General features: G+C 39.7%; 1 long non-coding RNA gene across 1 annotated transcript in view; it reads right to left on the reverse strand.

Moving 5' to 3' along the window:
- Positions 1–881: 881 nt before the first annotated feature.
- LOC139789667 (uncharacterized) overlaps positions 882–17,458 on the reverse strand; it is a 41,921-nt gene continuing 25,344 nt past the window's right edge. The window contains exon 3 of the long non-coding RNA XR_011723219.1: positions 882–2,386. This is a non-coding gene — a long non-coding RNA (uncharacterized lncRNA). The remainder of the gene's footprint in view (positions 2,387–17,458) is intronic.

Here is a 17,458-nt window from a genome sequence, read left to right on the forward strand (position 1 = left end):
AAACCATACTAAAGCATGAGGTTTCCTAATGTTTGTCAGCAGCTGCTGTGTCTGAGTGGCCAGTGTCCTGGGCATGTGTAGGAGTCCAGATCAGGTCCTCTCCTCACTAAAATCATATGTTCAGACAAAGCTGGTCGGTTGCCCCTTTTAAAAAAAAGTTGTTTGATGTAATAAAGTGACTAATACAACTGCCTTTGATTTCCAAAGTTAGGTGGCACCTATAAAACCGTAAGTCCACCATGTTTCTTGTATTAGGACTTAAGAGGAAAGAAATCTTCTTACCACTAAATTTTCTTAACTGGTATTGATCACTGGAGGCATCTTGAGGTCACTGATGAAATGACTAATAGTTTCACTCTTTTTTCAAAACAACAGCCCCTTGCTCAGGCTGCAGTGGGAAATAGCTCCAGGCTGATAGAGGTGTCAGCCTACATCTCTTGCAAGGAGTGACTGAAAGTGCCAGTATTATGATTGTTTTGCTGAAAGATGCATAAGGAGTATTTCTGAAAGTTTTGTGACCCATGAAATCTGCAGTGTGAGCATCTTTTCTAAGCTGTGTTGCTGAAACATTTTCTTCTGTTGCAATGCTGTGTGATGCTTTGTGCTTTTTGGTCTCTGTTTACAGCAGAGCATGACTCATGACTTAGGTCTGGAAGATCTATTTTTAGAGATAAGCTGAAAGTGATATAGCAGGAAACTCAAAAAATGAAAAAGTTTTCAACTGTTCATCCTTTTTTTTTTTTTTTTTTTTTTTTTTTTTTTTTTTTTTTCCAAGAAGCCCAGAGCTGCACAGCCAAGGAAAAGAAAGCATCAAAAAGATCCAGTCTCCTCCATACTTACAGAGACTCCTAGATAAAACAAAAAGTAAACAGCAGGTGTCTAGTTCATAAATAAAACAAAAGCTTTGACCAAAACACCAGAATAATGATGCAAATGTACAAAACTTCCTTCCATCACTTTAGAGCTCTGACAAAGAATTCTGTTTTTGTTCCACAACACTTATTTTCACTTATTTTTCCTTTTCAGGCTGAAGGTATTTCTGAAAAAAACTTCGGTATTAAAGAGAAATACTACTGAGAGTTTACAGCACTGCATTTGGAACAAGTACTTTTGAGAAGACAGGGAAAAAGAGAGAAATAAACAAGACCAAGGTACTAATTTTCTGAGAAATATTTGTCTTAAGGCTGTGTTGTTTCCAAACCCAGATATAAAGGAAGTTACCAAGAAACCAGAAGTACCATTGAAAATTTTTGAAACACGTGGAATTTTTCAGTTTCACATTTAGAATTGCGTTCTGCTTCTCCAGTAATTAAAATATTTCACAGGGGGGAAATAAACAGAGTTAAAAGCAGAGTGAAAATCTCAGTGGGAAAAAGAGATCTTTTTATCACTCTTTGTTCTACAGTGCTCCATAGTCCTTTCATAAAGTTCTTTGTAATAACAGCAACCATTCTGATTTTGTTTTCAGGCAAGTACTACAAAAGCCACACAGTCTAAGGCCATTCTTTTGCTGTTGCTGTGTGTGTGTAAGTACTTAATCCAAATTTTTCTCTTCTGTGAATCCTTCTTCACAGTCACATTTCTGGTGGCAGCAAGCAGTGCAGTGCTAGGGGATTGATACGAATTAGATAAACTCCTGAAGTGCCTCCTAGTCCTATGATTTGTAGGATTTTTGTGGTTCTGCAGCACTTTGCCTCCTCAGGTGGTGTCCAGGACTAAGTAAGTTTGTTCCTTGTCCTGTTTAAAGCAGGCAATAAGATGACAAAGAGAGTTCCCCTATCCTAACCCATGTTACAATGAATGAGAGCACCATCCCAGTCTGCTTGTGCTAAGTCCTCAGTGACAGCTTGGATGCATCTTGCTTCTGGCAAAACTGAAAGTTTGTTTGGCTAAGTCACAGGATTCAGATGATGACCTGTGGGACAGAGTCTTCTTGGCAAATTGTTTGATCCAAGTGGGTCAGCAATTCAAATTGCTGCAATGTGTCCAGAAAATAAAAAGCAGGCTTTAGCTTTCTTCTGAGACTGGGGCCAGGCAGTGAAGGGTCACTGTCTGTTCATTACTTCTACCACTCTGCTTACCTCAAGGACATGCTTTAAACTTTGAACTGTTTCTTGTCAAACAGTATTGTCTGTTTTTCTTTACATTTTGCATATTTTCTTTCTCAGTATGAATGTCACATGCTTAGCGTTAATGACTGGGTTTTCGTGGGAGAGGTTTAGGCTACTTCTGCCATCAAAAACATGTCTATATTTACTCTCCATGGCCTCCTCTACTGTGAACTTTCAGTGTCTTCTTCATCCAGCTCTGTAATATCCTTTTCTCTTGACTCTAAGTCTTAGTAAAGGGTGCTAACAGCAAAATGGTATAATTCAGCTGCAGATTACTAGAAGAGAAATAGAAGTCAAATGTGCATTTTCTCTATTTTGTCTGCCATAAGGAACCAGCAAAAACAAACCATAGGATAACAAACCAATTAACTGATTCTCACAAAGCAGCTACTTTACCTTATTTCAAGCTTAGGCACATTTCCTCAGTTTACATATACCTGGGTGAGCCTTTTTTGACCAAACAGCACACAAAGCCCAGGGTGATTCAAAAATACCAAAAGAAAAGAATCATTGCAGAGTCTCTTCTGTGCTATCTGGTCCATGTCTAAGGACTGAAGCTACCTTCCTCTGTAAAGGGGAAATCAGCTTCAGCCACTCTGGCCTCAGGGTTGGGGCTGTGGGTGGGCAGAATGTGGAACAACAGATGAGGTGATGTTTCCAGCCCTCTGCATTAAAGCAGATGTTTGCTGGGTAGCACCTTTGTGGTTGATATTTTGCTTGATAGCAGGGATGAATCTTTAGTCTCTCTGCAGGAGTTGCCCATGGTATCTCAAACCCTGAAGCTGGATAAAGGTAGTTCAATGGCTTCTCTCTTGCCTTACTCATCTCAATGATCCTGTGTGGATTTTGTTGAGATGGACAGGTCCCAACAGAATGCTACCTGTCCAAAACAGCCCTCTGCTTTCCTTCTCCACTATCAAAAGAGGTGGCTCAGAAAAGCTCAGAAGTTCTGTTCAGACAACTGAAACAGAAACTTCAGCTGATCCTAAAATGTATATATTAATCTCCCCTTTGCAGCCAGGTTCTTCTTCATTTTTATCTCCCATAACCACTCTTCCAGATCTACAGTGTGCCTCTAGATACCCAGCTGAAGATGTTAGCAGCTCACTTCTAATCAGACAGATTTTACCAACAGTAAAGGCACGTTTGAGCATGAATGCTTCTGAGCCCATCACCCCTCACAGGCAGCCCCTGGGGATGTAAGGTCTTTACTGTCACTTACCTAAATGATGCATGACCACAATTTTTGTTCCTTTTTTGTTTGTTTGTTTGTTTGCTGTTGTTGTTGGGAGTGTTTTGTTGGTGGTTTTGTTGTTGTTGTTTGTTTTGAGGGTTTTTTTGTGGGGTGGGGTTTTGTTTGTTTGGTTTTTCCAGTTTTATTTTGTTTGTTTGTTTTCCCCCAATCAATTTTCATGGTTGTAGTATTCTTTAGAATAAGACCACACATCATATTATGCCATGATATTACATGATTTTATTTTACCTACCTTGTATGCTTTGTCATAGATTCATATTACTGCTCTCACCCCAGAGCACTATGAGGCTGAGTCAAATCTCTTTATGGTGTTATCTGGCAAGATCAAATTTTGCAGCAAATCAGCACAAAAACACCAACTGTGCCTGTTCAGCTGCACTGCTCAGTGTCTTGGGCAGGCAGAGCCAAGGTTTTAGCCTGAGCTTACACAACTGTTTTTGTGGGGAAAACAAGTGATAGGTTTACAGGGTACAATTATATTCACATCCTTTAACACGGACTATAGTAATTCTAGGCTTTAAATGTGATTCTTTTTTCTGTTGGCAAATAGTCCAGTTGTATCTAATTACTTAATCATACATATGGCTGGCTAGTGCTTAGGTGCATATGACTTGTGGAGCAATAGCACTGCTAATGGCTGGGCTGCAGTGAAAGACTATTTCAAGTAGCAAGTAAACTTGAATTTTATCAGTATGTGTAAAATCAGGGTTTTTAGCTCAGTTTCAGTGTTTCTTTTGCCAACAGTATATTCATCAGACTTGCTGTGAAATAAATCAATCTGAGTCTAGAATAAATGGTGTCCCTCATATTTCTTGAGACAAGGTAGCCTAGAGACTACTACAGTAAGAGAGAAAGTAATTTTCTTCTGTGTGATAATTCACTGACAACATAGACAATGCAGGCAGTAGATGATCAATGGTGAGAATACCCAATCAAAAAATAATCTTTCTTTCTAAGTAATTGACTTTCTACAAATAGTTACTCTGAAAGATCTTACTGTTGGCAACATTCATTCCACTGAAATGTTTATGTTTTAAAATTCAAGTACAAAAATCCAAATAAATAAACCCATTTTGAACACTGAGCAAAATTTTTCATTTTCTATCATTTCACTGGAATAAAAAACTCCATCAAATGTTAAGTAAATTAAAATCTTGGTACAAGCTATTTTCTCAATACTCCCCTGCTCCCATTGTTTGATGGATGCTTTGACTAGCTCTGCTTTTGACTAGGTTTTTTGAGCAAAGAGAAAGGGGAAAGAAAAAAGAGGAAGGAGTATAAGTATTCCTTTCAGATAAATAGTAGTTATGTGCTGTATTAAACCTTCCTTTACATTCATTTTATGTAAAACTCCTTTTTTCTCCAGCTGCAGAGAAAAAGCAAGATAGACCTCAGGTACTGGGACTCAAAAAAAAAAAAAAAAAGGTATTTCTAGAATACACACTTGCTTTGAGAAGTTCAGTAAAGCTTGTGTGTCAGAGAAATATGTCTTCTCCAAACAATGTAAAAGTTTCAAAGCTGTGTGAAAGTTGGATCTTGGAGTGAGAATACACTATTAAAGGTAAATCAAACTTTAATACTTAGAACTTTTCAGGAATTTTGAGAGGTGCTTCCTCTTTTAGAGGTCACCCTCTGGGAAAATGCATAGAGTTCTGCAATCTGCTGAGAGGTGATTATTTCTCCTTACCTACCCTAAGAGTCTCTAAATATCAGTTTTATAGCTAGATGTACTAAGGAAATGAGTAAGGGGTCTTAGACGTGCATGTCTGAGGGCTACAATGTTATCAGCTTCACTGAGACATGGTGGGATAGGTCTGATGACTGGAGCACAGGAATGGATGAGTACAAGCTTTTCAGGAATGACAGGCAGGGGAGAAGAGGAGGGGATGTCACCCTCAGTGACCACCTGGGGTCCATGGAGCTCCACCTAGGCATGGCTGAGGAATTGATCAAGAACTCACAGGCCAGGATTAAAGGAAAGACAGGAGCAGGTGACACCACAGCAGGGCTGCCTAACCAGGAAGACCAAGTGGATGGGGACCTCTGCAGACAGATGGGAGCAGCTTTGTGTTCACAGGCCTTGGCCCTCATGGGAGATTTCAACCACCCCAATGCCCGTTGGAGGGACAACTCAGCAAGGCATAAGGAATCCAGAAGAGCCCTGTAACACATTTATGAGTATTTCCTTCTCCAAGTGGCGGAGGAACCAAACAGAAAAGGTGCTATGCTGATCCTTGTTCCTACCAAAAACATGGGCTGGTAGATAATGCGAAACTCAAGGCTCGAGCTTAAGGCTCAAGGCTTGGCTGTAGTGACCACAAATCAGTGGAATTCAGGATCATTAGAGCAACACAGCAGGCTCACTACTCTGAACTTCATGAGAGGAGATTTTGACCTCTTCAGTGATTTGCTTGGTAGGGTACTTGGTAGGTATCCAGACTGTCAACGGCAAAGATGGGGAGTGGGAAAAGGAAGATCTGCCCACTGTAGGAAGGTTAGAGACCATCTAAAGAAACTGGAGGTGCACACATCCAAGGGACCTGTTGAGATCCATCTGCAGCTCCTGAGACAACTGGTGGAAAAAGCTGCAAAGTGGCTCTCCATTATATTTGAAAAGCCAGGGCAGTCTGGTGAAATTCCCCCTGACTGGAAAAGAGGAAACACGTCACCCATTTTCAGAAAGGGAAAAAAGGAAGACCTGAAGTAGAGGCCAATTAGTCTGACCTCTGTTCCTAACAAGTTCACGCAGCAGATTCTCCTGAAGGCTCTGCTAAGGCACTTGGAAAATGAGGAGTTTGTTTGTGGTAACTATAGTGGCTGCACAAAGCTGTGTGGTGCTGTCAACATGATGGAGGGAAGGGATGTCATCCACCGGGACCTTGACAGGCTGGAGAGGTGGGCCCATGCCAACCTCATGAAGTTCAAGCACGTCAAGTGCAAGGTCCTGCATCTGGGACTGCAAATCCCATACGGTTTGGCCAAACCCAATATTTATGGATTTCATGAAGAATGAATTCAGAACAGCCTTGAAAAGAACTTGGGGGGTTGGCTTTGAGCAGCCTGGTCTAGTGGGAGGTGTCACGGCCCATGCAGGGGTGTCAGAACAAGGTTATCTTTAAGGTCCCTTCAAACTCCAACTGTTCCATGATTCTATGTTTTAACTGTATGAACTTAATTGTCAGACAGTCAGTGCAGTGACCTGGGAGCCTACACCCCATTTTTTAATGGGACATTTGTGTCTACATCTGGACTCACCACTTCAGAAAATTTTTTTTCTAGGTCTGACAGTATCATGGCTTGGTGTATTACAGTTCATTTAGTACACCATCAATTTTGGTTGTAAATCACCAGAATTTTCAATAGTATGACTCATTTAATTTCAGGAATAAATTAAGTCAAGGTAGTCACTGTCAGATGCTTTGATAAGACTTTTCATGCTGAACAACTGGAAACAATTAAAGCCAACTCCTTCATTTCCATGGCTATACTTTGTTAAACCTTACATAAATCTGAACTGGTACTGGCTAAGGATTATTCTTTTATTCCATTTGATTAGGCATGAACTTAGTAAAATTTTAAGACAGCTCTAAATTCTTATTATGACTGATTTGGCTGACACTGATAAACAGCATTCAGACAGCACAGTTCTGCATGGCCTGGTTTTAGCATGAGAATATTAGGCATGATCCTATTAGAATGTAAACATGTCTTTAAAACATCCAAAATTAAATCTTCTATGTGTTTACAAATATACTCACTTTAAATCATCAGCTATTGCTGCAGACTCCATGATAATTCATCTGTTTATACCTTGCTTATGTTTAGTGGTCAGAGGGAACCACAACATATGACCCTCCCCCCCACCCAGGAACATAAAAAGGGGAGTAAGGAAAACAAACTTCAAGGCTGGAAATTACAACTAGAACAGGTTTAATAGAACAGCGAAGGAATAGTAACAAGAAGGAAAATAATGAAAAATACACAAATGTACAAATACATATATGGTGGAACACAAGGTCAATCTCACAAAATAAGAGGCTGTCCTGCTTGAGAACCAACAGAAGAAAGGAAGATGATATCCACTGGGTAGGGCCTATGAAGTGCTTGTGGATGAGTGTTATTGCTTTGGATGGAAGTAAAAGGGTTAAAAGAGAGAGTGGAAAAGAGACAATGCAAGGGGGAAGAGAGGCTCAGTCGAGGAGAGAATGAAAGAATCCAAACCCTAAGCTGGTCAGGGACTTTGTTGAAGAAACATAGACGAAGTCTGAAAAAATGGTACTGGAGAGAGTAGGTAACTTTTGAATAGTGAGTAACAACACAGAAAGCAGAGGAGCCCCAGCACACCTAACAAGGAAACCAAGGGTACCACAGGCAACAGTTAGTGGTATTGGGTTCTGTTAGTACCTGTTACAGTTTACAGTCAAACACAACAGTACTTATCCATTCTGTAAACTTTGCCAAGTCTGAGTCTTTCCTGTCCAGTGTTATGGTGAGAAAAATGTTCTCAGAATCTTGATTTATATGATACATTCCTCAAACTAAGAACTTTTTGTGCCCTTGTGTTTAAAGTCCGGTTAATTTTCTTTCGAAGATGAGCACCATCAGTGAGCCTGTCACACAGTATGTTTCACCTTTATTTTCCAGACCTGTGATAGGAATAGAAACACTCTTGATCTGCCATTCCTCTCTGACATGCTACTTCACTGCATGGTCTCTTGTGAGGTACCTTTGGTCATCACCAGCCTCAGTGAAATCTATAGTACGGTAAATTTCTGATAGTAATTCAGTGAAAGACAGTAAGAAGATAGAAAAAATGTATTTGTTCAGCCTTGAGAAGAGAAGGCTTAGAGAAGACCTTATTATGATGTCCCAGTACTTAAAGGTCAGCAACAAAGAAGATGGAGACTCCCAATTTACAAGGAGTCATGGACAAGACAAGGAGCAATGGGCACTATGGGCTCCTGGGGACATTCTGTTTGAGTACAGGAGGAAAATTTTTCACTATGAGGACAGTCAGACATAGGAATAATCTCCCAGGATAAGTGGTGGATCTGCCACTTCAGAGAGATTTAACTCTCAGCTTGACAGGGTACTCAGACATCTCATATAAACAATAGTCTTAGAAGGGTTGGACCAAGTGATTCTTGAGCTCCCTTCCAACATGACATTTTATGATTCTATGATAGTAATTTTTTGAGTTAAGGAGCACATTTTCAGAAGCACAGGCAAAAAAGTTACTAACCCATTTTTTATTGCCAGCATACTAGTGTGAAAAAGGTACTTGTAAGTTGTTTCAGAATTTTGCAGTAAAAATCACTGATTCTTTTCAAGTTGCCAATTATTTCCCAAATCCCTAGGGTAGCCCACAAGTGCAACAGTTTACCTGAGCAAACCTAGCAGTGTATTGGCCAAATTAATTCCCAAAGGAGCTCCAGCATTTTGAAAGAGCTACATCAAATGTGGATTATTTTTTTTTGCATTAAAAATCAGGAAAAAAAGAAATCAAACCCAACTTCCCTATTCATGTGAGACATTTTCATCTACGATCATTTTTGTATTGTTTTCATCATTAGTCTTATCAACATCCAAAAATCTATTCTGGTTGTTAAGCTCCAGTCTCCAGTCTAAATGTATATTTGCATTTCATACTGTTTTTTTTCTTTAGGTCTTTATATTGCTGCCCACATCAGAATTTTATTAATCCTTACCCTGTTATTGTAAAATAGGTTGCTCATTTCACTACTGAAATATAAAATGGCTTCAAAGGTGCTTTCAAATGAAGAAAGGAATAATGGAAGAATTATTGGTTATTTGGTGTTTTCAAAATCTTTTGTGATAAGGCTTCAACCAGTGCAAATTTATAAGCTGAATAACAATAACAGCTTGAAAATGAGTTCAAATGGAGAAGGCCATGAATGACACGGTCTGACTGAAACTGTGGAAATTTTATATATTTTCCCAGTGTGCTGAGAGATTTGTTTTGTTTTCTCCCCAGCCCAAAATGACAAGTTTGTGATGCATATGTATGCATATGTATGCCTTAGTGGATTTGGACAGCCTCTCCCTGATTTCAAAGGTGCAGTCATTAGCTGCCTCTTGGCAGCAGGTACTATTTATGGGCTGAGCCTTGTTTTTCTGCTTCTTCTCTGCTAATCTTTTTCATCTCTGCCAATAATTAACAATGATGAGGTTTGAATGACACCAGGGCAGCAGCCCTAGCTACATTGTCAGGGAGATTAGTTTCAAACTTGCCTGTCTCTACTCTAGGGTTTCAAAAGAAGGGAAAGGTGTATGTTTATGTAAGTATTCAGTTGATATTTACTCCCAGTTAATATTCACTCTCCTTACCCACAGATTTTCCTGCAGGTTAATCCCTCAGTCACCTGTCTCTCCTTGCACTCTCACCCTGTATTTCTCCCTGGTATGAAGGGGCTTGCGGATGAAACACAGCTGGAGAGTGTGAAAAAGTGCTTTTCCCACCCACTGCTGTTTGACATTTTCTTCACAGCTCAGCTCATGATTTTTCTGAGTGACCAAGAGCAGATACTGCTGTAAAATCCCAGTTGAGGATGCAACCAATCCTGCTACACCTGAGGGGTTTCCTAACACCTCTGGTTACGAACTGGGAGAGGATGCCCAGCTGTGTATTACCTTGTGGAGTGATGCTTGGCCTGGCAACACATCCACAGGGAGGCGTGAACTCTGCGAAACACTTTCTTTAGTATATCCCAAGCTTATGCCCACACCAACATCTTCTGGAAAAAGCCCATGTCTGTATGACACCGGTTACAGGAGGTGTGGGAGGTGTGGCTGCAGGTCTCTATTGGACAGGTGTAGATGTGAGGGCACCGTATGTTACCTCACTGCCCAGCAAATGAGATGCCTTGTAGCAGTCCACCTGCACCTGATGTGAACAGGCAGATGGCATGATTGTATTGCTGAGCACTGCTGCCAGCATTTGCCCTTTCCTGATGGTCAAGACTGGAGGAAGAATACAGTTTGATCGGGTGCACTGGTTGGTTGATCATTGCATGTCATTGACAGACTTCCACTTCTCTGTCCATTAAATTTTACTTGTTTTGAATATGTTTTAAGCTGCTTTCCTGAGAAATGGTTGAAACAGAGATAAATTTTGCCCCTCCTTTTAAATTTACTAGTATTTTTGTAGGAAAACATTGTTCTAACCATGAAAAAATTTGTTTACACATATTACCCTTCTCTTATATTTGAAACAGACAGACTACTCAGTCTTGTGATATAACACTCCTGAAATGAAAATACATAGAAATGAAAATAGGCATGAGTGAAAATAAGTATGTTTACAATATTCCTACATAAATAATTTCATTTAATTGTAATACAGACATGAAACAAACTGCTAAAGCAATTATGGAAAATGTGGGCTAACTTTAGGAAAGAGATAATTGGATAAAACCTTCTTCCAGCTACCTTCATTGGAAAGATCCTTGATCAATATTCTGTGCTTTTCACTTTTCATCCAGAGCAATAAAGTGGCTGAGAAACATGAGCTAATAAAGATGCAAAGTCCTAGTGGTAGTAAAGGGACACCTTGCAGAATCTGTGAGTTGCACAATGAAGTTTCTATGTCATATGTCTTAATTTGGTGCTTTTGTAAGAGTTAATCATCACATTAATCATCAAGCTAACAGAATTCTAGTAAAATTTCAAACAGAAGTGATATTTTCTGAGCAGCGTTTTATAAAGAATAGTACATAAACTTGACCCTTGCAGCAAGACTTATGGAAAGTAAACATTTAAAGCAGTATATGACACCACAGAAGAAAGAACCCATAGTTTTGCCACTATGTCCTCTGGTATAAGAACCTGATAGAGCTGTTCTTACTGTTCCTGAGTACTTTTGACAGGAGGCTAGCATACCCTGTTACTTCTCCTGCCCCCCACCATTACTCTGGGCATTTATACCAGGGATGGTACTTGAATAGCAGCCAGGGAATGAGAAAGGCTTGGAGAAATGGGTATAGTTTTCCAGTCTTAGATCATAGCCATTTCACAGCAGCAATATTGAGGAGAACAAGATTTAGGAAGACTATTAAAGAGAAAGCAGAATTAAGAGCTAGGGACACAAAACATTCAAATAAAAAATTTAAAACACATTTAACACATTTTTTTCTCTCCCCTCATTTGTAGATGTAAAATAATTTAGTTCTGTTGTTAAAGAGCCCTTCAAAACACTCTGGATTCAAGAGGGAGAGCTTCAGAGAGAGAGAACTTCAGAGAGAGAGAACTTCTGGATTCAAGAGATCTGGTGGGAGATGAATTAATTTTTCTAAAGCCCCCAGTTAATATGTGAAAAATTATATCTTCTGAGTGCTTGTAGAGAAAAGAAAACCAAAGGTATACTACATTAAAGTGATGGGGAATTCTGTGATATATATCCAAAATATTTGCTTTAGAAAAAAAAAACATTGCTGTATGCAGCAGTCTTTAATAGATGCTCTGCATCATTCTTCAGGCTGCTTTATTTTCATGTGGAGTAGCCAGTGATAATCTGGAACTATAGCATTTCTGCCTACAGTTCATTCTTGGCAAAAATATTATAAGAAAATTTGGAGCTTTTTTCTATGGGCTATTCTTTAAGTTGGAAAGAAAAAGGAGAATAATGGCTGAATTCTCATTGCTTGCTGCTCTTTGTACTGAAAAGTGCTGTTATTTATTTTGTACTGAAAAGTGCTGTTATTTATGCAGGTGTGCATATCACGGGTCAAGGCCTAGTTATATTATATGCTGCTAAAAGAATATGCCTGACATTTATGAGGACTTGAATGTGAGGGCTCAGAGACAGCTTGAACTGAGGATGATATTTGCTCAGAAACAACTTGATGAGCTTTCGATTTGGCTAGAATGAGACAGTTACAGGCTAGAGGGACAAAATTATGATTTGTCTATATCCCAGATGATTACTAGGCTTGCATTTGCAAGCAAGACGTGAGAAACTTAGTGAAGTACTGGTAAAGGGGAATAGAATGGGACTTGTGACAGTGCCCCATGAGTAATGTTGAAGGTCAGGCAGTGGAATCAGACTGCAAGAATGTCAGAGATTAATGAAGAGAAACAGCAGAGGAAAGAGCCAAAAAAAAAAAAAAAAAAAAAAAAAAAAAAAGATTTCAAGACAAAGAAGAATATGGCTGATTTTTACAAAGATTTCCTGACAACTGAGTAACTGAGTGCAGATGAGACTAAGTTCAAGCAGGAAAGCCTGTATTGTTTCACTTCAGATATCCATGCTGCGTGTGTCTGCCTCATCAATGGAGACCAGTAAATAATACCTCTGATTCTAAAGCACACACTTGCCTTTGGTCATCCTGACTGCTTGCTACTCACTGAATTGACCAGAATTTCCTTGACAGGCATGGGTATGTAGAAATGCAATTCACAGGCTCATTGCCTGTATCAACGACATTTAGAAATAGAGGCATAAATCCCACTTATCTTTTGAGTGTGTGCTATTTATGTAAGAGGATCCTATTATAAAATCAGCTTCCAGAGGAATCTAGAAAACTCATTGTCATGTACACTGCAAATAGAGAGAACAGGAAATATATGCAAGATCCATGGGAATAAGCAAAAGGGAATTAGCTTTCACTAGAATACATTCAGTACTTTACTGTCCATGAGCCTAAGAAAGTATGGGGAATCCAGGGATCCAGACTGCCCTCTTTGTTATGTGGAGCTGTAAGTTCTGATCCTTGCCATCCTGCCATTTATTGAGTTCATCTGTTTTCTTTTATTTTTTCTGACACATAATTTTTGCTGAAGATGTTAAATAAGAAGAACAAAGAATGATGGGAATATGCATATACACATGTTCATCTCTACATTGGATGTGTATATGGATGTGTATACAAATTGGCAGCCTGATTTTCTAGGATGCTTAATAGCAACAGGTGAATGAGAACTTTCAGACGTCCAATTCATTTGAAAATCAAGCTACTCATTTGGGTTACTAAGTAAAAATCTAGGCCTCCTATTTTAAAATATTCACAAGTCTTGTGAGGTTACTCTTAAAGAGAATGGTGTGATTATGTTTCAACTGGCACATATAAACATTATTGTTGTCCTTTATGGCACTAGCTCAGTGCAGACTGTTTCAAAATGCACAGAAAAGGTTAAGCAGATATCATGGTCATGATACAGATGCATGGTTTCTGGTGTTAGAGAGATGACTGTTTGGGGTTTTACACTGTGACCACTGCTATCATATTAGATTACCCAAGTAATGCAATGTCTTGGTCATGTCTTAAGAAAGAATTGGACTTCATGCAGATAACTGAATTGGAATCTGACTAAGACACCTCTTACATGTGTAAAGTCTGAACTGAGTTCTCTCAGAACACCTACACTGAATTTTCTACATCCTAAACTCTTAGATATACCTTCTCTCATAATTTGCTACTTCTGGAATTCACAGGTGTGTTAGGAATTCACAGTGTGCTAGGTTATTATCAGTCAATTTATTTTTGTCTGGTTCTGCCTTGAGGAAACGGTGGCATTAGACATAATGATAACACACAGGGCTGTGCCTCCAACAGAGGGTAAACACAATCTGTGTAATTCATTTGTGAGAAATAATAAAGTGAATTTACTCAGTACCAGCAAAATAGCAGTCTTCCACTTTCAAGGTCCTGCTTTTCTCCAAGACAATACATCTGATACTTGTCTGCTGTACACAGTGTTGATATGGAAGGTCCTGTAGTGTTCAGTATTTTTATCAGTGATATTGACAGCAGAACCATTGGTAAGTTTGTAGATGACACCAAGCCGAGTGGTCCTATTGATAAGCCAGAGGGACCTGGAGCAGGTCCAGAAGCACCTGGACAAACTGAAGACCTCAGTGAACCTCATGAAGTTCAACAAGACCAAATGCAGAGTCCTGCACCTGGTCAGAACAATTTCCACTATCAGTACAGGTTTGGGGATGAGGGTCAGAAAGCAGCCCTATAGAAAACGACTTGGAGGTGCTGGTGGAAAAAAAGCTGGACAGGAGCCAACAGTGCATGCCTAGAGCCCAGAAGCCAAATCACATCCTGGGCTGCATCAAAAGAAGAGTGTCCAGCAGATAGAGAGAAGCGATTCTGCCACTTTGCTCTGCTCTTTTAAGACCTCACCTGGAGTATTGCATCCAGGTCTGGAGCCCTCACAACCTAAAGGACATGGAACTGATGGAGCTGGTCCAGAGGAAGGCCACAAAAATGATCAGGGGGCTGTATCTCCTATGGAGGCAGTCTGAGACTGTTGAGCTTGTTCAGCCTGGAGAAGAGAAGGCTGTGGGGAAACCTGACAGCGACTTTCCAGTATCTAAACGGAGCCTACAGGAGGACTGGAGATGGGCTGTTTGCAAGAGCCTGTAGTGATAGGATGAGGGACAATGGTTTGAAATTAGAGAAGAGTAGATTTAGATTGGGTCTTCACCAACGATGGTAGTTCTTCACCATGAGGGTAGTGGAAAAATGGAACTGGCTGCCCAGGGTGGTAGCTGAGGCCTCATCCCTGGAGCTATTCAAGATGAGGCTTGATGAGGCTCTGAGCAACCTGATCTAATTGAGGATGTCCCTGCTTATTGCAGGCACATTGGACTAGAAGACCTTTAGAGGTCCCTTCTAACCCAAATTACTCTATGATTCTATTCTATGATTCTATGATGACTAGATTTTTTCAAGCAGCTGGAAGATTTTTTGTAATCTCTCCAGGCCCTTAATTTGATGTCTATAATTACGGCTTTCAATAAATGATGGAAGTTTCTCTCAGTTTACCACCCTAACCAGGTGCTTAAATAAGCTCTGCAGGACAGCTCATACAAGTTACAACAGGAACTGAAGGAACAGCCTTGTGCTTTAGGCACACAGCTGCTGCTTACAGATGGTTTGTAGTGAAGAACCACTCCCAAAGCCTCTCCCAAGCTCCAGGAGATTCTGCATGTTGAGGGCAAGGTTACACTAGGTAGAATATTACCCTTTTTCTTTCGTGTTTCCCTCGGTATTTCCTGCCTTCCTGCCTGCCTGCCTCCTTGGTAAGGGTGGGCAGGATTCGCAGACACTTCATTTGTTATATTATTTGGTGGGGCTAAGACATATGAATATATGGTCCACACTGAAAAGTGCTGAAGCATGGACTGACATGCGGTCTGCGATTTAGGTATTTCATATACAGGAAGCAGATGGTGGTAAGGAAGGGAAGGCTTAATTCCCTTCACATCTGTACCGTTTTATTCCAAGAAGTTAATAAGTGGGATAAAATGTGACTTTTTATTTGGATCAAGTTACAGTTCAGTACAAGATGTATTACTGACCATATGGCAGTAAGAAGAGTGGTGTAGGCAGGTATCATTCTATCATTTCCAACATCTGTTTGGTATAGTTTGTTTGTCGTGTCCAGATTTATGAAGGGACTATGTGAGCATATATGACTTTTTAAAACTACCTGCCATATAATAAAAGATGGTATCTCTCCTGAAAAGCATGTAACACAGTGAAAGAGTTAAGATTGCATGTAAACTTGTCTTGTGGAGTCTTTTTTTCTATTGACAGTATCATGAGGCTTCATAAAAGTAGAAGTTCATACTCTGCAGCCGCATTTTTGTTTTGAACAATGGTATTATAGCAGGAGCTTCTATAATTTTTAGAAAGAAGAAAACTCTGTAAGCTAACCAAGAGTTGTTTCAATTGTATACTTCAGCTGTGGGCATTGATGAAGCTGTGGCCACAATAAGACCCACAAGAGGACAGGGAGCCCAGAGCATGTTAAGGATTCCCTTTTCACTTGGAACTGCCTCCCAGGGGAATGCATGTCTATATGCAAGACAGAAAGTGTGATTTTCAGAGGTGCCATTAATTTTCCTTGCACTAATATACTTCCAGTGATCTCCTTGCACTGTCTTCTCTGGTGAAAAGGAGAGGAGCAAGACTAAGCATAATTACTGATTATTCTTCTGATAATAATTCTGTGAGAAACTGAGAGAAGCAGAACATTCATGGGGGTGACTAACTTTGCCATCACAGAGTATTAGCTTTGGGGTGAAAAGCTGCACAGAATTAATGGAACTAGGGACTGTTTTGTTAGCCAACTTTGCTGATTTTACATGTACTCATATTTTTCTTCAATATCTTATCTGGATTTCCTGAGAGAAACTGAAGTGCCTTTTGTCTGGACGGTATGACTACTTTAATAAGGGCATTCTTTTAACAGCTATACACTTGAAGTTCATTTGTTTTGTTAGAAGGATCCTTGAGAACTTTCTAGTTTTGATTTTGTTTGAACCACTAACTTCTGCTAAGATACTGTGTTTATTTGGCACTTCCCATGTCTGGAAAACAGTATGATAAAGAACAGTAGTTGCCCTATATATTTGTTTGGGAATGTGAAGATTATTTCTGAGATGCAATGCCTGTACTTACATTCTGTACATCTGCTTTACTCACAGTAAAGAGCTGCAATTGTAATGCAATCTTGCATATTTGCCTTAGAGTTGCTGGACTTGCTTGTCCTTCACGTTCTCCTCAAGCTCACTTTCTCTGTAAGTTCCCCAGCTTTGATCCTGAGCATCATATAATAAATCTGAGAGGGAAAAATATAATCTTATGGCTATCACTGGAAATTATTATGATTCATTATTTGCACCTCTTATGTTCTTGGACATCTGTGTTTGGGCAGGACTCAGCACAAGACTTTCTAACATCTGAATTTTCTGAATGCAATTATTCTCCCTATAAATCTGAATCAAAATTGTTCCTTAAGGCTGCATCCTGTCACACCTAGGATTACCCTAGGAACCCTGTACTCCTCTTGGACCATGCAAATCTGGTTGACACTGAACAACGATTTGACAGTAACTGAGTCTTGTAAACAATATCAGTGGTAATACAATACAAATTGAACACCTGGGAATGGTTTTGCTAAATCAGCACTCAAATCTATTGATCTGGAAGCTGCTGACTCATGTTTCTGCTGAGGAATGATGTACACTGTCCCTTCGTAGGAGAATGTTAGAAGACAGCATGATTCATATTCATTACATTTTCCTGTTTAAAAATTTTAGGCTGGCTAGACCCCAATT

Source organism: Heliangelus exortis, chromosome Z (assembly GCF_036169615.1).
Source record: "Heliangelus exortis chromosome Z, bHelExo1.hap1, whole genome shotgun sequence".
In the NCBI taxonomy this organism is placed as follows: Eukaryota; Metazoa; Chordata; class Aves; order Apodiformes; family Trochilidae; genus Heliangelus; species Heliangelus exortis.